General features: G+C 38.7%; 1 protein-coding gene across 5 annotated transcripts in view; it reads right to left on the bottom strand.

Moving 5' to 3' along the window:
- Positions 1-25,337, bottom strand: part of Sytalpha (Synaptotagmin alpha) — a 120,945-nt gene extending 95,608 nt beyond the window's left edge. For 2 of the 5 annotated variants that reach the window (XM_087352297.1, XM_087352295.1), the window contains exon 1: positions 25,056-25,337. The gene's annotated coding sequence lies outside the window, so the exon portion shown is untranslated. Of the gene's footprint in view, positions 1-19,640; positions 19,771-25,055 lie in introns of those variants that run through there. The other 3 variants (XM_087352296.1, XM_087352298.1, XM_087352294.1) reach the window with 2 other exon arrangements.
- Positions 25,338-26,416: the final 1,079 nt, after the last annotated feature.

Below are 26,416 nucleotides of genomic sequence, written 5' to 3'. Positions count from 1 at the left end.
ATGAAAGCTCTTAAGAACCCACAGTCGCCGCCTGAACACTAGACTCGTGATAACATGTTCTTTTATGTTTCTAATAAAATTGTCCTGTCTCCTCACGTTGCTTTCCATCGTCCGATCCGACATTTCGTTGCTAGGAGACCATTTCTAATATACAGCATAAAGCGACCTATATTCAACAGTTCTGTCGGTAAGTAACTACGTACACTCTACGTCTTATGCATAAAGTTATTATTTTTTGTTACTTACAAATCTTATCACCATTTGATAACATGACGACAATTAATTGAAAGATGGCTGCCTTCTGGGTTGTTGTAATCTGGTACACGTTTACGACAATTTCAAAGGTCTCTGCTGCCTCCATTAACAGGGCGATGAGTAGACTCAGAAGACAGCCATCTTTTGCCCTGATATCGCTTGTCTATCATGGTTATTTCCTAATGAAACCGTTCCACATGCCCATCACTAACAGTGCTCAAGTATGTTAGAAAAGAAGTCGAGATGCGTGCCCAGTAACAATTATTAAACATTCCAGAGACTATTATCACAAGTTATCAAAATATTTATATTATATCATTCGTACATTCAAGTAGTGTAGTATTTCTTTTAACTGAACAAGTTTAACAAAGTTTCCTGTCATCCTATTCGATCTATGTTACTTATTCATATCCAGTAGAAATAAATTCTTGTAAGGAAAGGTTTATATTTAAGAAGACATCGCTTTTATGCAACATAAAATACTATTTTAAAAGATACTTATTCCAAGTGTAATTCAGTGTTCATGAATAAAGAATTAACTATTAGAAAGAGTAATACAGTATGATTCCTCGTTATTCCTGTCTTTCAGTAAGAATAATATGGAATGTGACAGAAAGTTTTCCAATACTAAATTCCTTATTCTTGTAGTGTTTACGAGGGGGGAAGCGGGCATGTCGTGGGCTAACGCATGTTCCTACTTTATCTACAGATTATTTACGGATTCTATTTCAAAACAGGTATGAGAAGGATCACGAAGAGAATAAACTAAATGAAGGGCAGAGAAATTAAAGGAACAGATGTGGCTTAAAAGGACGAGGTCCGATATATATATATATATATATATATATATATATATATATATATTTATTTAGTGTTCTGTCTGGCGACAGGTCCATATGAACAGGATCCTTCCATCCTTTTCTCGGACTGGGACCTGTTCATATACGTTCTTGGCAGATGATCCAGAAGTGGTTTGCCATTGCCTTCTTCTGTGTGTGAATGGAGTATTGTTGGGATGCCACGGAGGAAAACTCCGTGTTGCCTAGACCACGGCCTTGCCCAACACAAGTTATAAATTCGGGCACCGCCGGGAATCGAACCCGAGACCCCAGGATTACAAGGACAGCGTTCTAACCGCTAGACCACCGTGGCATGTCATATATATATATATATATATATATATATATATATATATATATATATATATATATATACGAGGTGCAATCGGAAAGTTTCAAGACTGTGTCAATAGCATGCGAACCGGATGTAGTACGAGCTTCTGCCTATAGGGGGTGCGGCCTACATTCATAGTGAATCAGTGTGCCAGCCAGCATCATCGAATTAGCATTTGTTTCTTAGTTACGGGCGTTTTGGTAGTGCATTACACCGACCCTCCTGCGATTTCGGAATGGCGTGTGCATCAAATTTTGCCAAAGACTCGCCAAAACGGCTATGGAAACCTATGAAATGCTAAAGCAAGCATTTGGGGAGTCCGCAATGGGTCGTGCACAAACTTTTGTGTGGCATTCACGTTTTAAAAATGGCCGAACCTCTGTCGATGATGACGAGCGTTCTGGACGACCATCTTCGAGCACAACGCCCGAAAATGTTACGAAGATTCGGCAGGCCATTCACGAAGATCGACGTCGTACCATCTACGACTTGTGCGACATTGTTGGGATAGGCTATGGGACCTGTCAGCTGATTCTAAAGGAAGAACTCCACATGCGACGCATCCTGTCTGAGGACCAGAAGCAGAATCGACTTCTCGTTTGTCAGGAGCTCAAAGATCTTGCAAGAACCGACCCCAACTTCCTTTCTAAGCTCCGTGTGACTTCTTCCTCTTCCCAAAGATGAAAATTCAGCTAAAGGGAAGGATATTTGAGACGAGATTCAGGCAGAATCGCAGATGGTGCTTGACAGGCTGACAAAGAAAGATTTCCAGGGATGCTTCCAGGCTTGGCAGCGGCGCTGGGATCGTTGTGTTCACTCCCAGGGGAACTACTTCGAGGGTGATGGATGAATTTAATACCTGAGATAAGTGTACGGGTTTTTATAGGCGCAGTCTGGAAACTTTCTGATCGCACCTCGTATATAGCAACGGAGCTAAAATGTCACAAAATGTATACACGATTCATAATTTAATAAAATATTTCTGTATATTATAAAAGAAATATGAAATGATGTATCAATGTCTTGTAGAACACTGACATAATGATAAACACATGACCAGTCGCCATTATATTTATTTTAGTGCTTACTAGTAACGTGCTACTAGCTCCATGGACAAGGAACTTTCCTCAGAAGCTAAAAGTCGCTTATGTGGTTAAGAAATGCTCAGCCTTTTATAGTACCTGAAGATTCACTGTCGCCTTCACGAGACCTCCCGACTAGACCTTGTCCTGAGTCGGCTTTATCCAGTTTACATTCTCAATACCTTATTTAACAACCATTTTATTATCATCCTCCTACATACAGTTGTATTCTCCAAGTAGTCTAGTCCCGTTAGGTTTTCCGACTAACATTAACTAATATTAATAACCTTCGTTCATGTGATTATCCTAATATATATTCCATAAGACCTGAAGACTGAGGCAACATGTTCTTCCAAAACGATAGCCATAATATTAGATGACATAACCCAAAAGGCCACCTATGTTCACAAGCCGTGAAACCTCAAACTCTACAACTTCTCTATATTTTTAACACCACGATAAGGAGTTGTTTGTGAAGCAACCTATGCGCCATTACGTCACTATGTGGGGCACGTCCCGCAAAGCACCTGCCTGTACGTAATGCATGTCACACTGGGGGATCTGCGACATTCCGCTTTTCAAATGAGGCCAAGATTACCCCACAGACTACCGACGCCTCTCAGGTCTTGATACCCCACTGAGCAAGTCGGCCCGAGCAGCGTGGTCTAGCGGTAACACCCCGGATTAGTAATACGGATGCAACAGGCTAGCTTACTGGTTATCCTGAGGTTTATCGTGGTTTTCCTTAATCTCTCCACTCGAATGCACAACAGTATCTTCCAACATATCACAGCAGTCGCTGTTCTAGACCATTCCTACTTAACATTCATATCAAACTTGAAAACTTATTCGAGGCTGTATGCCTATAGACTTTGCAGTTGAAACAGAGTCGTTAAAAACATAAAGACTATATCCTAGTTTTCCACTTTCTTTATAGTGCCGGAATAGTATGACCGTCTCCTTCCTGATCCTTCTTTACAATTAATAATTTATTTCGTCACTGAACCTATAAATATTGGTTTTCCTCAGTTCCTTCATGATAGAGAAATGACACGATGGTCTTCTTCCAAATTTTTCCCTACTTACCTTCTCACATCTTTTTAAACATTATTTAACCTGCGCAATTCAAACAGCGATGTTTAATAACCTACGAATCTGTTTAGTGACTATTCAGTTTTCTTGTGGCGCTAAAAGTTTATGGGGTTAAAAGGAGATTATTAGCATTTAAATTCGATTAACAGTGTAAAATCCTGCATTGTATCCAAGTTTTGTGGCAGGAATTTTACATAAATAGAGTCAATCTACTTTCGTTTGGTGTTGGTAACCACTACACGGCATCCCAACCCAAAAGACTACAATCGACTTTTTTCTCCCAATTTGTCTTACTTGCGCAAAACATTTATAGCAAGTAGATTGTCGATTTACACACCTAGTCACCTAGTACGGTCAGGACAGTGAAATATCTAAGGTTGGGACGAGCTGCGCATGTAACGACTAAGACGAGGTAAACTTGCTTAGAATCGTGTAAAATAACGGGTTTTATGTTAGCGATATTCGAACTTATACGTTATACAACAAGAGTGTTAGTTAACAGTGAACAGGGAATGTCATTGGTTATTTAGTTTTCTCTATTTATAACTTAATTCAAGCTTTATATGAACAGTATCTTTGTAGGTAGTTTCAATGTTTCAATGTCTTACTTTTAGAATACCATAACTGATTCCTGATGTTATACTCGACGGCAAGAAAGTCTGCCCAACGAGCAGGCACTAAAAATATTTTCAGCTTTACGACGTTTCAATGCGACTTCACCATTAACACACTAATCCCAGCAAAACAGTACGTTATCTGCACGCAAAAATAAAATTAGGCCCCGAATTAAATTATAAAAGCAGAAATACACATCAATTTTAAGGGATTAAAAAATCAAATAATTTTAAAACCTTCGACTTCCGCGATTACACTAGCTACTGGGCACACACGAACTCCGTGCGCTGTTTTAGGTTAATCGATATGTTTAAAGGCGATATATAATGGTCACGCAAGTAACAAGACGGTCCCGTTAAAAATAAAGACAGAAAAGAAGTAAATAAATTAGAAAACAGCGCAATAATTCTGGCGCGTTCGCCAGGACTTGTCATTTGACATTTGCGAGTGGCGCCAGTGATGTTATTGTCGGGGATTCCCCACAAGATGCGTAATGGATTGTCTGGCTGAATAATGGCACTAACGAGGAAATTTTCCGTGTGGTTGCGTCTCGCTAGCAACCATAAACCCGCTCAAAACCCATTAAGGTCTTTGCTTAAAGTACATATTGTCACTTGCACATTTTTGAAATGCGTTTCCTGCTGTTCTGCTTAAGTTACTTCAAAATATTTACTCACTGCAGGTGCATGCGTTCCATTGCAAATATATTCCCACCAAATGCATACACTGTAGTAATAAATTACGTTACATTGTTTTTCGTTACGTAAGTATGCCCAGAAACGTCGCAAATAGAATGTAATGTTTTGTGAAGGTTTGCAGATCTTAAGTTTAGATTGATAGTATTGTGAAATAAGAAATAGATTTATATTTTGCTGATAAGGAGCAGAATAAAATTAGAATATGATGTCTTCTGGGACGGTGCACCATGTAATGTGGTACATTCTGGCGTCATCATCGGGGTAACTACGCTGATGATAGTTAATATCCTCTGAAACATTGGTCAATATCTACCATACTAAACGGTACAACATTCCAGAAGGTAGCCATTTTCATAATCATCGCCTAAGAACCTCAGAAATTATAAAACGAAATTTAGCCTACAACTTCTGGTGCAGGCCCGAATATGTTTACGAAGTTAATTGAAATCTGTTTTACACGGCTCTCTCAGTTGAATTAATTACCATTTAAATCTTAACCAGTTAATTTTCAAAATCTTTAGTCATAGTACAACGAAAGAGTACACATAAATGTGAATGCTTTGAACTTAATTAACTACTTTGAACGCTGTGAGATACGTTTCATGAGGGTTTCAGATCCTGTATTGTGCGCTTGATCAAAGGGCTGATATATAAAAACGTATTTAAAACCTTACGGTATTTTTTTACGAATGTAATTGTACTTATGTAATAATACACACAAATTCTCGGTATCAAATGTAACAGAAATGGACAGTTGACATTGGTCAGCCAACGAAAGAGGGGATAACGCGTGAGGGTGTTGTTTCGTGTACGGTATAATGCTTGTCAGATAACTGAATGATAACGTTTACATGACTCAATACGTACATTATTATTTACACTCAAGCATCATGTACTCACATCAACACCGGCGATATAATTATTATTATTATCGACAAGGCTAAATAACGTACGCGCTGGACATATGTTTCATCAGCAGTAGAATAGATTTCTTATTATCACCACTGTAATTGGTAGATCGGCAAACAATCATTATCTTTCTCCCGTCGGAAACAACTTGGGCCAGTTATCCGCTCGCTTTGTAGACAAATTATTGCAGCAATAAGCTACGGACATGTGGTGATGTATCACACAGGAGAATAACTAAATCATTACACTTAAGAACTAACTAACGCACCATTTTAGAATTAGGTTTTTCATTCAACTGTGCTGACATAATGATACTGCGTGTTTAAACAACCTTAATTTAATGTTTGTATTTACGTAAAAGAGTAGCCACAATTTACGATTTAGCGACATAGTTACGTCTGTGAAGGTAAACCTTCCACGAAAGAGGAATATGTGTGGCGAATACGCCATGAAGATTTTCCAGTAACAACCAAGAATATCTCAGATTGTTACATCCATTACATTACATAGTAAGAGGCAATATATACATTTATTTACAAACTTATATGACTGAATCATTATACTTTCTTACTCACCAACTAACTTATTATTTCACTGTCAGCAGACTTAATTATTGTTTCACTCATTAAAATTCCGATTGACCCATTTACCCACTGACAGGTTAATTCGTATTGGTCGACTGTAACAAGCTGGAGAAGAAAGATGCGACTGTGTGGTGTGGCGTGAAGTGAGGATCCATTCGTCAGGAAAAATCCACGACATACTACGTCAGCATACGCAATGACGAATCAGATTTGGAAACTAGCAAATCCTGTGTTCTCTACTGCACAATACCACATTCGATCCTGGACCCTGACCTGGAATATGGATTCCACATGCGAACCAATTAGCTGTTTCTTAATTGAGGTATAAGTTTTGAGTCGAAAATTAAATTAACTATATTAATTCAACGTTTGTACCCTCAGGAAGCAATTACTCAGACCGCCCACGGCGTCTCCTGAATGTTAACTCTGCCTGTGCGTGTCATGACAATGTTGCCTTCCATTTTAACGCCGAGACAAGAACAACCAACAATAAATTGAGATTCTGGTATTAAAGAAACCAAAGTAAAGATAAAAACAGTGATTTAACTCTCTGAATCACAACCCTCATCTGAAAATAGCATAATCAGATTCTTTGGTCTACACACACCGAATCACCATTACGAAGTTGTCTTTTAATGTAATTTAGGCGAAGAGACGACTTGTTTATTCCGAAAATCAAATTAAACCCACAACATTTCGTAACTTGGAATATCGCCTACACAGTCCCGTGATATGATTAATTAATGCCGAATTTAAAAGGACGTGGAAGGAGGAGTGGTCTAATTTAAGGTACTATTTCAGCATTTGCGTGGAAGAACTAAGGGGTGGGGGGGAAAGCCAAGCAGTCAGTCTTCAGGCCGCTATTTAAACCAGAGACCTTCCGAATATATAAAGCAGGGATTCTAATCAATCAGCTACAAAGTTTGGTAGAACCTTTCTTGGAAGATGATCAAAATATTCCCTGACATCTGTACTTCTGAAGGTACAGTGTAGTTTTGTACGTAATTAAAGAAATCGAAACTAAAAGATGGAAGTCAGAAGTTCTTCCAAAATGTTGGTAATCACCTACAAGACTGCATGTCGCCACAACCCCGAAGATAAGCAAAGAAAAGCGATTCTTTGCTTTCACTGGAGGTGGATAAAAATTGGAGAAAACAAACCTGAAGAAAAACAAAATGGAGGAAAAGAATCTGAATAAAGAGAAGAAAAAAGTAGGAAGAAAAAATCATGAGTGAATAGTCAGTCCATTTTGAGGGAGAAATAAATACTTTTGAAAAATAAAATTATTATATAAGATGATTATGTGGATGAAGGGTGGAATATTGATGATCAAGAATCATAGCAACACTAATGAATTAAAATTCCATAAAGCAGGGTACTTCGAAGTTAACAGCTGCTTAGCTGCTCAATTTATCCCTTTTAAGAAGTCAAAAGTTTCATTATCGTGCTCGAGAAGAATTCTAATCCGCGATCGCAGTGTTCGGGATTCATGCCTCAGATCACGCGGCAACTGTCCACGGTACTTATAGGCGCAGTTATAAATCATAAAAGTGGGGCGAAATCCTCGTCAACATAGAACATTAATACATTCCTGCTACCCGAAACGTCGACAATCCAGGCTTTTATAACACGATGTTATCATCCAAGAACGTAAAAATATGTTAACAGTGCAGATACGTTATTCTGTGTGATTTATGACCGGCGCGTTTACTAGGTACTTCCAACACACGTGTCGTCGAGCTGCCCCTGAAAATTTGATGTACCTATTTATTTGTGTCTCTTCCCAATAGAGCAGTTAAACATTTATGGATGGAACATAAAAGCGTGATATATTCTTATTTATGTCGATCTGTCTACCTTTTCAGGGTTGAACATGAGCAACGTCTTCAATCTCAGATCAAGCGACTTTTCGCTGACCTGTGTGTGTTCGCTTGTATTTACACAAGATAAGTAAACGTGCTCTTTTCTCTGGATAATTTAACGTCAAAATGTGTGGCATTATGACGATGACAATGATAACTCTGTGGCTTCGAAGATAACTACAAGAATGTCAGCGATGTGTAATGATTTATTTTATTACATTGTCTTTTTTATTAAATAAATGTGCGTATATATCTTTTTGGGACACTCTGAACATCATATTTATCAATGACGGGATCTACCATATAACAATCCAGGGGCCTTGATGTAGGAATCTCGTACTGTACCCCAGAACCAACTAGGCGTATTTATGATTCACTGTTAAGTGCCCAGCCAGGTCACGTCGAGAGCGAAATTTACACTGAGGTCAACAGGTCACAATCGATCGACTTGACTTTGCGTGGGACAGAGAATATGGCTGTTGAGACATTTTATATCCCGTGTCACTTGTAGATATTATTTGCAGTGTGTAAATCAAGAAGAGTGTAAAAGGCGAGGCATAGAACACTCACGGGGATATAATTTCGTAAAAACTGAAGTCAGAAAACCTCAAAAGAAGACGCAAAAGTGGAGACTCAAACATATGTATGAGGACAATACTAAGATGTATACAACACAGAGACTATTAGATTATAATGGTGGACTCTTTTCCACAGAGTTACTTATACAGACAGAAATATCACTTGTTCGAATTGTCCTATGTTATTGATACAAATCAATAAAACTACTAAAACTCAACACTGGATCGTCATAGTTTCTTTTTTTGTGAAAATAGTTCCTCCTACCTGTGTAATAAATATTGGTTTAACACAAGATCTTCTTTGTCTGCTATTCTTTTCCCTTCTCGCCCACGTTTCTTCATACACACACGGAATGTTTTAGCATTAAGGGTTTATAAAACAATCGACAGATCCACTCTGAGTCCATGTAATTCCCAAACGCAGTCTTGGGGAATTTTCATCGTATGTGGTCTCGATAATTGTGCATTACAATTACAAAACTGCTTATTGTTCCCTTCATCTCATTTATCTTATGTTAACAGTCTTAACGAAGAAAGAAGCTTTAAAACTCGTAACATAAGCACAAAAGTACTTTTTACTAAATAAAAACTAAATAAAAAATTATACATTATTTTGCTTGTAATATTAAAAGACGTGGCGAACAACAATTTCAAGCTTTTAATGACGTATTTTTGTGCCATATGAAACTTTTCTTTTTTACGACGCCCCGTGTTCTATCTCCTAACCATGGCTTCATTCTATACACTGGCATAAATAACGCATAAAAACGTGAATGTAATCCTAGTGCTAAGTACCTGCTAAAAATAAATATGTTTAAAAGATCTTCAACAGCTTGTATGACAAAAATTAAAATTGTAGGATTTGAGATTTTCACGGCGGCGAATCTGAAGATTGCTGTCTTCTGGGTCATCGGCCTGAAGATGGAGGCAGCAAGGACCTCTGATACGACGGCAATCTTCTACCAGAATACACGGCGCAACAACCCAGAAAACAACAATCTTCAAAATTTAAAATTGTTTACATTCAGTTACTTAAAAAATGGAAGTTACTTCCAGAAAATAAATTATCACACTGTGTTGGGTACTTGATTTTAGGTCTCCACATAGATATTAATTACATCTTACGTTATGCACAGAAAATCGAAGGCAAAGAAAAGGTGGTTTAATTTCTGTTTCACATTCAGTCAATAAAATCAGTACGGTTATGTCGATCGGAGAACGTTTTCAGCTGGGGACAGGGATTTTTCTCCGACACATGAGTCCACCCATCTGCCTATCCCAGAAACCCTGGGGCAACTGCCCTGAGCGTAATATTGACCATTACCCACAATCTAGTGCCAAGGTCAAGAATGCGTGGACCATTACCTTAACATTATGTGAATACAGATGTGAGGGAGACGTGACAGAGTAATGTAGTCCCACATAATGTTACAAGACAATGCACAGCTCTTCAACCAAAAAGTCCCAGAACCACTTGTGTATGAACTTCGAAACACATAAGAACTACGTCTGACGTATCAATCACATTACTGCTTCGGAAGCACTACAGAGTCTTTCAGAACTCAGTTTTACTGTTTTATCCAACAGCTATAAATCTATTACAGCGGTATAAATATAGGGCGCATGTAAATATCTGTCTGCAAAATAAAATAATACAACAGACGTAAAAAATATAAATTTTCTTCGAACGGAATTAGATTTTGTAGGAGTACCGCATGCCTTACAGTGACTCTGCTTTCGAGTCCCAATAACAGCAGAGGATCAAGAGGTTTAATTCCATGCAATACGTTTGTAAGGATAATACATATTTTGTCTGTGTTACAAATTTTCGAATACCTATTTTAACGTATGGTTGTAAATGCCGTGAAACAAGTTCAGTATTGTAAATGTTTGAAGATTTCTGACGATGATGCGTAGGTGATGGTGTAGGTGTTCAAAATGACCACCGTTAGCTTCGTGACACAGATGACAGCGGTGACTGACAAGCGGTCACCAAAGTTGCTGCTTATATACATCTTTTTCAGACACCTTGTATATCACCGCTCTGGTAAGAACTAACAAGAACTTCCTACAGTTTCAAAGAAACGAATATGACAAGGTGGGCATCGCATTTGCAATAGAAAATCTGGTTCTGATTGGACACTTATTGTACATCTGAATAAGCCTTTAGAACCGGAGCCATTCGAACGCGAAACTAAACCCTTAAAACCAATAACGAGTTCAAATCAGATAGAAAAAAGCATTTGAAGATTTCTGTCTTCTGGGTTGTTGCGTCGTGTAGTATGGTCGATGTTTACCAACGTTTCTGAGGTCATACTGCCTCCGTCACTCTACGACACTGCTGCAGTCACAATATCATCATAGCTGACTGACGAGGAAAGGTGGCAACCAATGCAGTGATTGCCCATAGTGAAAAGGCTGTACCCTGGTGTAGTCGCAATATATTCTTCCTGCATAATACAATGTCTATAGAACCAAGACAGAATAAGCCAAGGTACAGTAGACTACACAGCGTAACCCAGAAGACAGAAATCTTCATACTCACCGCTGTGAAAACCTCAAATCTTACAAAAAAAACCTTTGTTTTCCAAATGTATGAACCTTTCACAAGTTAGAGTATAGATCATGGGGTATGCTTGTGAATAATCTTTGCACTGCCAAGTTTAAAAGTGAAATTGTCGACGTGTACACAACACCATGCTTGAGGATTAACACTGCCTCTAAAAATCTGGAAGGTCCTTCGTCCTTAAGATCGGCTTTCACACTGATACTTTTCATGGTCTTTTTCCGTACCTCAAGCAACAGATGAGATTACCTTAAAACAGACAACGACGGCTTCCCTACGCATGTCTTTACATCACAGACAATCGCCTTGCATTCTACTCTGTATAACCTACGTAGTTGGGAAAGGGTAATTACATAAACTAAGAAACTACATTTTCTAAACACAAATATAAATGGACCTACAGATACAGAACGTGGGCAGTAAAACTCTTATAAGTGAGTACGAATTTAACGCTTAATTGAAATGACTTCTTAATATTTATTTAACAACGAATTTTCACTAATTAAAATTAAATTAAATCCGTGGCGTAACAGCTCCAGAGAGCCAAAGCCGACTAGCTGGCTGCTGGCCTCACGTCCACATGCCTAAGCAGAGGTGAACGATCATCCAACCAGATATAGAGTGACGTGTGGTCAGCACGACGAACCCCCAGCCATTGCTAGCTTTCCTGACCGGATTACGCTACTCATTGTACCTCCCCAATTTCCTCACGATGCTGGGTTGGCACCGGTCGAAAGCTCATGAGAAAATTTCTTTTTCCCCCGAGACTCGAACCAGCGCGCATTCCGTATCGCCGGTCCGAAGCATAATGCCTCAGACCGCGCGGCTACGGCGCGGGACACGAATTTTCACTTCCCACTGAATAATTATGAATGTTGAATTGGGAAGGTCGCTGAAGGAAATGATCGTTTAAATTTTAACTTATTTTTCTTCCTCAAGGTAAAACAATGAGGTTTATTAGGTCTCCATGCTTTCCGTGTGCGTCACTTCTAAATTTTTAACAAATTAACCGACTTTCACAACATTTTGTATAAATGTTATGCCACTGTAAGCAACCATAACATCGTAATTTTTGTTTCTTTCTTATCAGTATTAATAACACGACAGAAGAACAAGGGACCTTGAAATTATATGTAGCAATACATCTTCAAAGCATATCCAACTTTAGCTGAGATTTATTTTTTCTAGAATATCAAAGAACAACATGGCGACAGTCCGAAAAGTTTTGTTTATGTTCATAACTAACGGACCATTTGAGCCAGTAATATAAAATATTGTTTAAAACTAAATAAATTACGTGACACGAACATTTACAAACATGGCGACACGGCATCCATAAACTTTCGGGTTGTGTAAGACAAATTTAACGTATAGTCATAATATATGTATTTATTAAATTGCTTCCTAAACCTTTTCTTAGCAGAATTCCGCTGGAGAAACAGAAAAACCATAAAAACCCTCGGATATGCTTGCCGGGATTCGAATCCGGCATCCCCTACTTCGAAAGAATAGTGACCATTTACGGTACGTCATTTGGTAAGAGTTTACACATGTTGGCGCTAAGTCTGGGACGACACGAGACGCGTTAAAAGGCGTCTGGTGGGTGGTATACTTTGTGTAAGTATCTGTAGTATGTAGCGGGATGCGGGAGACGTCAGATAGGCGCCACATGGAAAAATAACACCCCTTTCTACGTCACGTATAAGCGTACCTACCAATCGGTCTGGTACAGAATGTTTTCAAAGAAGTAGACTTGCAAAATTTCCGTTATTTCGTTCGCCTTTAATCCAGCACAGACCTAACAATATAAATTGGGCGATTTGCCTAATTGTAACGGAGTAGATTATTGTGTTTCATTTAAACGGAAGATAAAACATTAAGTTTATAAGCAAGGATGTAGAAAGCAGGTAAAAAATAAAATAGCGATAAATTGTTCTTGGAATGCGTATTTTCCAGAAGCCTCCTTTGCTGTTTTGAAAACGTGATGAACATTACAAACCTAATCTCACTACATATATCACACTGCAAAGTCATAAATTATTTGTTATTTCATTATGTATTCAGCAAGTGTAACGTCTTAGCGATAAATGAAGGTAAAACGCAAGACAGCAACTAAAATGCGATAAAAGTGGAAGACAGAAGGAAAATTATTAAATTTGGTTAACCAAGGCTTCTCTTTTCAACACGAAATCCACGTGTAGCACCGAGGGAATAGAACATGTCAAAACGTATTTATGTCGGAGCGTGAAGTCGACCGCTCACTACCTTTTCCAAGTGCTGAGGTAAAAGATGCACTCACATACGTACATCTCATTGGTGCGGTGCTTTAATACAAGGACGACTTTGACTCTACAGCAAAGTAAAAACAGAGCAAAGGGCTGTCGTTTGGTCTATCGTTGTTTAAAAACAAAATACTGAACCTAATATTTGAACTTCGGAAAGAACAGGATGTCATACAAATTTGTACAAGATTCACAAATTGAATTCTTTAAGTTGTGAAAAGTCCGTTAGCAGTAGATATTGAGGGTTTTAGAGGGGCAGGAGGGTAAAGCAAGTAAGAAAGATTATACTGTCCAAAACTGTAACATTATTTTCGAGTGGCCATATATTTTAGCTCGCCATCTCAGATCCTATAACGTTGATGCTTTTGGTTCGATTCCTACACGATTTCTCAACGATAGACCCACATATTTTATTAAACACGCGTGACATAAACTCTACAACAAACTAACAAAAATATGTTTTTAAAGTACAAGAATTTTGCCACAAATTATGAGCGTGTACATTCTACAAACACCAAGCGTGCGGGGATACTGCTATGCATGATCAGATATCGGCCTGGCGGAGGGATACATTCGTTGCAGTGTGCTAATATTTGCATCGGGATTATGAAATAAACTCTAGTAGGGTTCGAGTTCGTATGCTTTAATGGTTACCTTCATGTCGGAACACGTTATTTCATTTTCCACGGCCACAGCTGCACAGTGATACACCGATTTTGATTCTGTTTTCCAGTCTCGCGATTACACACTGTGAATCTATTGGGGAAATTCTCTTCCAAATAGGACTCTCCATAGGACTGATCACAGGTCTCAAATAAACAATTTAATGACACTGTACACAGACAACTAATGTGATTAAATTAGCTATGGTTACCAGAGGACTACTTTATTCTTCCAGAGCAGACTGGCTATAGCATCATTTTAACTTCCACAGTGTCCGTGGTGTCTCGGCGATGAACCAACTTCTTTTCCGATTCGTAAAGCGATTGGTGCATAAATTTAACTACTCACCTCCAACTATTCTTCATTCTACGAAGTCTGATAGTCAGAGTGATAATAAAGTGCAAGTAATGTTACTATTAAATTTGTACAGTAAATACGCCAGTGTTTGAAAATTCATGTTCCACGCACTGCCAGATAAAATATGTCTGACCATGCTATTCATAGGCACAACATCGGTTTGTGTATCCCTGATACAAAGCTGTATCGCCGAGTTACCTAGCAACTATCATTTAAGAGATATAAAGAAAGGACTCTGCTTTGTTTCCGCATCGAGCAGGTGATGTATGAACGTACCCTCAGGAATGAATAACAACTGCGAACTGAACAAAAACCACAGTCTCTGTAATTGGTTTCCGATTCATATGATTGGAAACATGAAACGAGATATATCGAAAAAAATATCTTAAGTCGATTATGCTTATGCATTAGATTAATCCTCTTGGCCAAAGACGTCGTCGGATGAAATGAATTTTAATCCGATTTTAACAGTTTTGGTTGTGATAGCGACAATTAAATCGAATAAAAAAACAGGCTGGACCGCAGCTTCTTTCTACTCCCGGCGAATGAGAAAAACAATTATTTAATTACAGTTTGAGACTTGAGGTTTTTACTTTGATTAAAATGTAGATTGCCGTCTTGTAGATGGTGATGTTTATTCCTGTGAGTAGTTACCAACGTTTCGCCTCTTCTCCACCGAAGGTGAAGACGTTACTTTCCTCCGATCCGTTGGCGACTACTTAAAAGACTTCATGGCATCACAACTCAAAAAGAGCAGTAAATTTGAGGCTACTTATAAACGAAGATAATACATCGAAATATCCTCGAACAAATTACGAGAAGTTTATATTTAGTAAATTCTTACTAGCGTCGTTCAATTTTATATATATATATATATATATATATATATGTAGAAACAGGGAAGCAACTGTAGGGAAACAGACAGGGTACAGGCTGGACGACTAGAGTTTTGCCGTTGCTGGTCTTCGTAATTTGAAGCCAAGAAGATGAAGATAGTATGTTCCTACAACATGCTGGAACCTTCTTTCACGTCCACACAGCTTTATATCCAGAAGATCAACATCAACATCTTTATCGCCATAAGGAACTCAATTCTAACAACGTGAACAGAGAGACGGAAACAGCATTCGGGCAGTTTCTGGCGTCAAGCGAGCCATTAGTGAGATTCTTACCCCCGGGGATGAAGCGGCAAGTATCTAAGTCATCGGTCATCTTATATCTAGTGTCGAAATTTGCTTTGAACTATATTTTCACTCCCCCATACATTTTCATGGTAAGGTGATTAGTTAAGTACAAGAACAAATATAATTTTTAAAAACACGAATTCACAATTGGCAAGAAATAAAAAAAAACTGTCATAAAAAGGTAATCCGTGAGTTTCAAACGACCCCTCACCCAACCACTTCGTATGCATGTGCCACAATGGCGTCTCTAATTTACAGACATGGGTGAGAGTCACTAAAATGTTTGGCTAACGAATCGTATAATTATATCGGATAAAAAATGTATCTTCGTGTTGGAGTTGCGCACTCGAAAAGAGAGATAAAGCACAACACAACCACTGTGGTCACACAACGATGTAACAAGTAGTAAAACTTTATTAGCTATTACGAAATCAATACATGTAAGGCTTTTTGTCATCACAGTAAGATTCGCTGCATCTTTAAATGCAGTATTTTTATTTTTAACATTTGAGATTCTCACGAAGGTGAAATATCAGTTGTGGTCTTCAGGGTTGAGACGTCTTGTAATTTTGTAGGCGGTTACCACGATATCATAACCCAGAAGGCCACAATCGATAATTGGTACTTAATTCAATAAAATAATTGTCGGCTCCTCGAACGGCATATCCCAACACGATATTCAGAGCCAAAAATATTCTAGTTTTCCTCTATACTTGGACAGGTACGTCCATTACTTTTATAACGCATAGACAATGCTTTCCAAACATTACTTTAGCCCAAGGTTAATTATTTTCAAAGTAAAATAAAATGTAATTATTAAACAACACTTAAGTAAACGATTCCTAACGTTAACTAACATCAGAAATAATAGCGTTAGTGGGGGTAGGGCTTTAATGTTAAATATTTTAATGAGGCTACGGTGGTATAAATAGTATTAAAGTTTAATATTGACGGTATTAATAATAAATAAATTGCAGTCTTTTGCCATATATGACAGTACTGAACGTTTTTGCAGTTGATCAGTTGTCGTTAAAAAAAAATGCATTTAACTTTATAGAGAATAACCATTAACGTCAGGCATATTGTTTGAACGTAAGACTTCCTACATCGTAAGTAATTTGAAAAGAAATGTTTTTACGAATACATAGTATTGCATATTGTTCTGCTACTAATCTGAAACAAAGCCTCCTCCCGTCTGGTAACTATATATACCAATCTCCCAACGATATACGTAGTGTATGTGGTGATTTCGGATAACATTTGTGCAGAATAAGTGAAGAGTGTTTCAATTTAATATCACAGTTTTTAATAAAGTATTATCATTTGCTAACTAGACCTGTTTATTTTTTGTACAAATAGAAACAGAATAAGAACTAGGAATATGTACGAAGTTTAAAAAATTAATGTGTGAAGAGAAGGGAAATAAAGATTGTCAGAATATCTTTTAACAATGAACCTCAGTGGGGACCTTGATATAAGCCCACGAAGTCCCTAACGTATGAAACAGCTTTGGGGTGAATTAAAATAAAAAAATAGGCGTCTACTGAATTTATAAAAATGACACCACCGACTGTCCAGGTTTCTTCTGAGTATTAAGCCTATTTGTGCTGAAAAAAATCAGATTTATTTATATGTTATTTGTTTATTTATAATATTTGTCTTCAGTCTTGTTTAATTATAGCGCATTACACGTACAATCTTCAGTTGCATCTAGGAATTTGGCTGAAGAAATTGAGGTGCAAAAGACCTTAAGACAGGATAATATATACTCGGCTCAGATTCGAACTAAACACGTTGAGATTATAATAGAGTCCATTACATATGTTGTTAGTAATGTGCATAAATATTCAACATTGCATTATAGCGTTTTATTCTAAAGTCTCGCAGTAATTTAAGCTAAAATAAGTTTCGGTCGATTTAATAAAGAACTTGGCGAGTGTCGTATCTCGGTTTTCCGGCTTGTTAAGTTTAATGGGAAAACCTGACTTGACATGCCATTACTACGAAACACAGCAAAGAATATTACTATGAACATAGAAAGCCTGAGAACAAAACATGATTGACGGTGTGTGACTTACTGAAATGAACTTGGTCTACATGTAGTTTTGTCAACAGCGAAGTAGGTATAAAATACGGATTTGAAAAAAAAGTAATAAAATTCAGGCTATATGATATTTGAGGTACTCATCAGTAGCGATAAATATGCTGATGTTTGTCTTTTGGACAGTGACATCGTGAGAACTTTTAGGTACAAACATATGTATCCCGTTTTACCAGGAACTGGCAATGGAAGATTTCGGAGTTTCCGCCTTGTTGACTTACGCTGTACAGTAGGTACAGTGCTTGCAGCCTCTCCCTTGTATGATGTAAACATTCACGGGCGTCCTCCTCAGAAATCGCTAATTTTTGGTCAGACGGGATATACCGACGTTTGGTAGAAACACATTGCCTCCAGACTACAGCGGCATTACAACCCAGAAGACCAACACCAACAAAACGGGTATTTTTAAATATGCGACACCATCTTGGGTGTTTGTTCTGTGTACAGAAACGAAAAATGTCTGGATAATCTTGGAGTCTTTGTTTTCGAGATAAGGCCCATTTAAACAGAAAAGACCCTGACAGTGCTGTCTATGCATTGGCAAATCATGATGGAGCGAGTTAATTCTTAACACGCCTGGAATTTATTGGCGCGTCCGACAATCTTTAATGAGACGCGCAGTGCGCTGTATGAAAACACAACAACACTTTAAGAATTTCTTGAATTTTTTTTTATCAAAAGAGTAAATTTTAACGTAATCAGCAATTTATTAAAAAAAACCGCTTTCCTGTTGAAGGGTTTACACATTATTTTTTATCCTCCTCCTTTCAAAATAAAATGGACCACACCTCAAAGACGAAGCATCCAAGGACTTATATTTATTGTATATTTAAACATACTCCTATACTATTTGACCTGTATAAATCTACAAGTTGTTCACAATCCAATCGTATGTAGGCTACTCCATCTCACCTAAGTTCAAATATTTTCTTGAGCACTTTCTATTCAACTAACTCAGTCCTTCAAAAGTTTCCCGCCTGTATTGGAGCCCGATGATTCATAAAAGCCCACCGGCGCGCTGGCATCTACAATTGACCACATGAATATAGACCACACAGTCGCAGACTACTTTTATTAGGTCCACTTTAATATTATACTTCTACGTTTGCCTACGTCTTCCGTGTCGTTTGTTTCCTTCCCTCTTCGCAACCAAAATTGTGTACGTATGTCTCGTATGAAGAATCGCGCTACACGCCCTACCCATCTCATCTTCCTTGATTTAAAAATATTTGGTCAAGAATACAGGATCCCCAGTCCGCAGTTTTATTGAGTCTCCCGTCACATCGTCTCACTTACGAATACAATCGGTTCTTAACTGCTTGAGAGAAAAAATTCCCAAAATATAATTTGCTCTTAATTTCTTCGCGAGTGAAATTTCAATTTATTAAATATTTACTGTTCGTTTTTAATTTTTCCACATCATCGAAGGGTGTATTAGGTATACATTTGTTTTCAAACACTTGTAATGTGTGTTCTTCTTTCAAAGTACGAGAAACGTTTTACAACCTTACAAAATAACAGAAAGAGTCTTAGAAGCAAACGGGATTTTAAAAAATTCAAATTATGAAACTCAAAGACAACAAAGACACTTGCGAACACGATTAACCTTAGGCTAAGTTCATATCAAGGTTTGACTTACGGATATCTGTAGATTAAAGTGACAACGACGGTGTTCCGTCCTAGAGGCGCACACGTCTTGACCTGCAGCGCTTAACCGCGCTCCATGCTCTAACTGCAATGGACAAAACACAGACTGCCTCACTACATCGACCGCTGCCAGCAACATGGCGCCCCAAGCACGCGCCTCGTGAATCGCCAAAGCCGTGACTCTACAGTGACAAACGAGGCGAGACTCTCTATCACGATATACTATCGTCGATTTTATCCATGGCAATCACATTTGTTTAATCTCAGTGACCGCGTGGTCTGAAGCGTGGGTCTTGGAAACTGGGATCGTGGGTTTGAACCCCACTCAAAGTGTGGATGTTTGTCAACGTCTTTCTGTGTTGTGTTAACTGTGCAGTACAGGCCTTGCGACTGGATAATCATTCGTCCAATGACAAACAAAGTCATAATTTTGGAAGCAATTCTGAATTGGAACATATCACAAGGCCTATACCATGTGCGTAAACACCTGGACGCATACACGCATAAGAGTCTACCATTGTCTCCCGAAGTATCGCGAACTGTCCTGGGAATATACAGGGTTATTCATAATTCCCTGACACATTACAAAAATCGCTTGTCTTCAATGGTGCAATGGATAGCAACATAGGACATGCCGATAGAAAGAGAAACTCTCCAAGTTTATTTTACATACCTCATAAATGCTCGATAACCATGCGCTGCTTCATTGGCCACCCCGATCACCTGACCTGACGTCACATGATTTCTTTTTATGGGGGTACATTAAGGACCAGGTCCTTGTACCGCCTCTGCCACGGGATCTGCCTGAACTACGAAGACGAGTCATCGTTACCATCTCACAAATCGATCGTGACATGCCGCAGCGGGTATGGGTGGAAATGGATTGTCGGCTTAACGTCTGCTGCGTCACAAATGGCGGACACATAGAGCATTTATGAGGTATGTAAAATAAACTTGGAGAGTCTTTCTATCGGCATGTCCTATGTTACCATCCATTGCACCATTCAAGTCTAGCGATTTTTGTAATGTGTCAGGGAATTATGAATAACCCTGTATAGTACTGTAGGGAACAGATTACTTGCGAGTTCTGATCACGGGGTAAAGAGCAAAGGTATAACCACTGTGCGAGAACCTACACGCTTTTTATATCCGTTTAAAAAACATTTCGTTGTTTAAAATCGCAATAAGCAGTTAAAACTATAAAATTTATGTTGTAGACATTGTTAGTGCTATCCTTTAACGATTCTGCGATAAATATAATTTTCCCCACCCGCGCCCAAAATTATCTTTATGGTGAACCCCTACATTGATACAGTTGACAACAAAATCGTTTTTTTTTAAAACAGCCATCATGCTACCTGACCGTTCCGTGCATTGACCAGGCCGTGCCGAATGGACATTCACAGCACCACGAAGCTCAGCAAGGAATGTGGTCCCAACAGTAGTTGCTATGACGTATCAGAACGACTGAAAACAAAGGCATAGTATCGTGCGTTAAGCACAGTGTACGTGGAAATCGATTTAGGCTGCGTGAGAGTATCACAGCCCTTTCTTCAACATGAGCCAACAACTCACTGAATTAAACATGAAGATTCAGGCTAGTCATTTCCAAAGAATGATACAGTTGTTTCAGTCAACACATTCTCGACCTCAGCATTAGATATATATATTTGTAGTCAGCTTCACGCCTCAGTCCCCTTAGCAGCAGGAGAAAGAATCCCTGGATAAGGGTCTGGAAACGTTTGGATTTCCCGAATGCTTGCATGTGACCCCCTTCGTAATTTTCGGTTAAAGAGCTGAGGAAAATATTTTGATATGGTAACACCAACTTCCATTCCTGAATTTTCTTCGTTATTTTTGTCGTTTTCCATTGGATAATACCGAGTTTTCTACTCTATTCCAACGTTTCTTATATAACTACCGACAATTCTCGTGTGGCATGAAAACAATGACATGTTCCTCACGGCATTCATTCTTAAATACAAATTTAACGAATATTCAACCTCGTGAATCTGTCTTCCGTATGACGCTGGGGCAGTTAACGAGCGGGCATTGTAATTAATGCTGTGAAATCTGCCAATAACTGTAATATATGGAACTGGTATTTATGAAGTCGGACTGATAATCGTCGTTGATGGAACTCCGTGTACACCCCGGGCAATGTACATCCGGATGAACAGAATGGAACGCCATCATTTGTAACAGGTTATACGGAGTGGCATCAAGAGCATATCAGCATTGGAGACGAAAAACACAGACATTCGGCTATAAAATATCGCCCAATTGTATCACTGATATTTAAAAAGAACGTTTTAATTAGTAGTGTAACTTCACATTTCAATGTAAATGTATGCATGACAATCTGTGATACAAACAATAGCAAAATATGTTTAAGACACGATAATTAGGTGCTGGAAAAATGAAAATTGTTTAAACTAATAAAAAGATTCAATGTCGATATGAACCAGTTATGGTATCAACATGAAACTTCATTTCGATTGACACATCCCCAAGTATTAATTCCATGCAGTAAAATCCTTCTTAATAAAACTAATAATTACTCAGATATTAACGAAGTTTAAAACCCCTTTACGGAACCCGATAGTTCATTACTGTGTTACAAAAGCCAAATTAATACAGCACACACCCTCATACATAATTTGTTAATAGACACCAACGTGTTGTCTCAATTTATGGCTGAGGCATTTGAAATGTAAATTCGTCTTCCTACTAACAACCAGTGACGCTGGGTCGCTGCATGGTTTACGTAAGGGCCGTTTCACACTGTCGACCGGTCGTTCAGCTGAACGACCAAAACCATCAGCGACCAAACGAGGAGACCAGCAGGGCGACCAGCGCAGACAGAGGCCTCAGGGAAAAAAAAAAAAAACTTTGGAAGCAGTCAAACAGTATGGACGTCGAGGAGATCACTATAATGATAAAAATTCGTCAAACAATTCCACAACCTCTTCCCACTGACCTTTTTTCAACTCCCTGTTTGCATAATCGGGACTTGCAAGGTCAAAAATGGCTCTTCGTGACTCTACAGCCGAAATAAATCTTTCAGTATCAAAACGTATGATATCCTGATCACTTGAGTGACATGAACAAGACGGGAGAAAACAAGAAACAATGGATATGTCACCTCTCTGAGCTCTGGTCGCTGACTGAGTCGCCCGCAATGTGAACATGTGATTGCCATCTATGTATCTCGTGGTCGTTGGTCTCCTGTGCGTCGCTCACTGCTTGTTGGTCGACGGCGGCCATTGGTCGTACTTAGCTTTTCTACCCGGTGGTCGTCCAGCGACTGGTCGCCGGCGACCGATCGCCAGTGTGAAACGAGCCTAAATGGCCGTAAAACAAACTTGAGGTAAGCTGCTGCCTTGTAAGCTGTGAAATTTCACGACGAAATCGGTAACTCATCAACCATAAAAGTAAACTTCGTGTAAACTAAAGAAAACCTCACAAATCCGTGAAAATTTCGCCAGTTTATAGGAACACCAATAGCAAATTTTGCGTGAAAACTTATTCCGACAGCCCGCGTCAGCGATTCCGTGGGGATTTTCCACTATCAGACCTCGACACCATGATAAACGCCGTCCAACAGACACAATAAATTCATTCTGTTTTGTATTTTACCGATGGGGATACAGCACACGAGGAAATACGCGAGAAACAGAAGCTGGTGGTGAATTAGATGGACTAGGAAGGGCTGAAGTAAGAGAACGCGCAGGACAGAAAAAGACAGGAGAGAAAGAGAATAAGGAAAAAGGGGGAAAAGTTATGAGACAATGAGTGAACAGAACGACAGAACAGAGGAAGGTACAGAATAACAAAGTGAAGGCAAAGAAAGGGAGGAGACAGACTGATACGAAGAAATGAGGATAGGGGAAAGGAAACAGATAAAAGGAAAGTGTAGGGGAGTAGGTATAAACAGGATGCAGTTAAAAAGCAAGAAAGAACGGAGGTTGAAGAAGAGAAGAATAAAGAGACACGGAGAAGAGAAAGATGAAAAATAGAATGTTACATTTCGTCGATGATAACCAGAAAAGTATAAATTCCCCCAAGGAAAGAATTCATCAGTCCATATGGGATTCATAAAATGCGATAAGCTTAAATTCAACTGACTTAGCTTCTTCCTCTTTAATTCCATTAGCTTTCCAAATGATCGGTGACATACAGGACTATGTCAGTATGACAAAAATTACAGCGTCTTTAAATATCTCACGACCATCCGCCTGTGCGCTGAAACCAATTTTATACCGCAAGACGCCATCCGTCAACACCACGCTCACGCCCAAAGCTCCGGCCAACACACGAACTTCGAGCTACAAATTACGCACTTCAAACATCCTCATGCAATTTACCCGAATTATTTTTTTCAGGCCTCGTAGTCAATACAACACATGTCCTGCTGACCGAAGACATTTGTAAAAATGTAACGAATGGGCCTGTTTACTATATTAATAGCCCCATTAAACCAATTTTTAACTTTATTTCGTTCAACTTTAATGTTAATTTTAAGCGCGTAGTTAGCGCATTCCACGTGAAATCATCCTGAATATGGTATTTTAAAATCGAAATATATTTCCGTTAATACACTGTTTTAAGACTTATACAAGTGTGTTGATTCCAGCACAGTGCTGAACACAGACGCAGACGCAAGCAGTGATCAATAGAAAGACAAATATTTTATACAGGAAAGACCTATATTTTCTTCAAACGGCATGTTGTTTTTGAGATAACTAAATCTAGTACCAGAATCCAACGGTTCAACAAAACTCCGAGTCAGTTCTTCATTAATGGTCTGCGAGGACAGCCAAAAGCCTAAAGATGAATAAGTCTTGCCCACGAAGCCCAAACAAGAGTGACAAATCAGTAGTAATGTGATATACTTAGTGTCGATGGTTAGGTACATACATATGACATGTTCAATGGCTTAAAGCCTCATATAGCTCTGTATGTCACTTCGTCCACTAGGAACCATGATATATAACTTTCGCGGCGACTAAATTCAATGAAGTCTCCATGGGCCATCTGCTGCGTCAGTCATCTCGGTCTTTATCATCAGGGATCAAATACTATGTCTCTCTCGAAACGTCGGCATTATCGGCCATCCGACGCGGCTGATTGCCCGTGAGACTACATTGTATCATTATTGCACTTTCATGGAACACAAATCCAAGTTCTTGTATTGTGCTACACGATTTTATGAGCACAAAACATGTTTACTTCCATCATTTTTAAAGTATGGTCAATGGCTTGTCTATTCGAACGTAGAAACCAAACTTGTTCACAAAATGGGCTCATTTCCGGTAAAAAAAAGTACACTAACCCTCTCCTTCCGAACCATCGGTCCCATCTACTGATACACTAATTTTGTACTTATAAAATAATATTAACTTACATATTTTTTGATGACGGTTATGGAGAATTTTCACAACTGCTGTCTTCTCTTTTGCCTACCGCCAACGATCTTGGAACAGATTTTTGGTCTTGTTTGGCAACATCAGTTGCACATAAATCTGACCAGACTGGACACAGCTGTCATCGTAATGGAAACCTCCTTTCACATTTTGTGGAAGTTGTACTTCGCCGAAACAACTTATAACCTATGACGGTGCTGATAGTAGTCTGGCAGACATGCAGCATTCATCCCATTTCACTGCCACACGTCCACTGACAACTAGAATGCTGTTTTGTAACTAGCATCATATTGTGTTTACCGAATTTCCGCTAGAGGACGGTAGGTTATCTTCTTTCAGCGAACGGATTCTTCTCGTTACTTGACACAAGCCTTTCCAATTAAAGCATATGGATAACAAATAGAAAATACTAAATGATTCTTTTAGTATTTGAAAGGCCGTAGTCGCTATTTCAAAAAGTCTTGCTTCTTGCAAGAAAATAGAATGAGGCAAATGTCCTTGACAAACTAGTTACCAGGTACCACTGAACCATTCGCGGGGTTTGTGGTTATTTTTTTTTTTTTGTGCTAGGAGGTAAATACCATTTTGTTGCCTGGCATAATTGTCACCAAGTAGCAGTATATATATATATGCTAATGTTTATAACAATGTTCAATAAGTAACTCAGTACTAAAATGGACATGTTGCTCTTTATAGGTTAAGCACTGTAGTTACTTCACTGGATGTACATCACAATCATGATTCACACGTCCTTTTGATTACAATGTGTATTGCTGTATCCAATTCTTCTACAAAGAAACTGATACTTAATTACAATATATTTGAACACTGATTATGGCCCAAGCTGAGGGAGGGCTTTCTTAGCAGTTCACTCTTCCAACAGGATGCTGCACTACCAGATTTTCATTCAGCTGAGCGTTTCTCAATATTTAGCCATCTGAACAAAACCTTGGTTATCAAGATCCCCAGACATCACCTACAGGCTCTTGTTTTGTATTTTGTCAATGCTAATATCACAGCTCTTGCTGAAACTACAAGGCTGTATCTCAAAATAAATACAAACTATTTCTCTACATGTACAAAGTTCATTATTCCAACTGCACTGGCACATTAGATATAGCCATCTTAATCATTCTGAAATACCCTATATACAAACTGGATACCCATTCTTCAAGTGCCTGAGCACTGTGGGGGTCCCAACTTTTTGTTGGCCTGATGTATAGACATTCCGTAGGAATCCTTGGACGAGGGATCCGCCCGTCGCAAGGGCTCTACCTGTACACAGGACAGCACACCGACAAACATCCATGGCTCGAGTGGGATTCGAACCCAGTCCCAGTGA

Source organism: Zootermopsis nevadensis, unplaced genomic scaffold (genome assembly GCF_977971745.1).
Source record: "Zootermopsis nevadensis isolate Lab colony 2312 unplaced genomic scaffold, Znev_1.0 Znev_ptg000021l, whole genome shotgun sequence".
NCBI lineage: Eukaryota > Metazoa > Arthropoda > Insecta > Blattodea > Termopsidae > Zootermopsis > Zootermopsis nevadensis.
The sequence above is the reverse complement of the archived record's forward strand: the minus strand, read 5'-3'. Positions and strand labels throughout refer to the sequence as shown.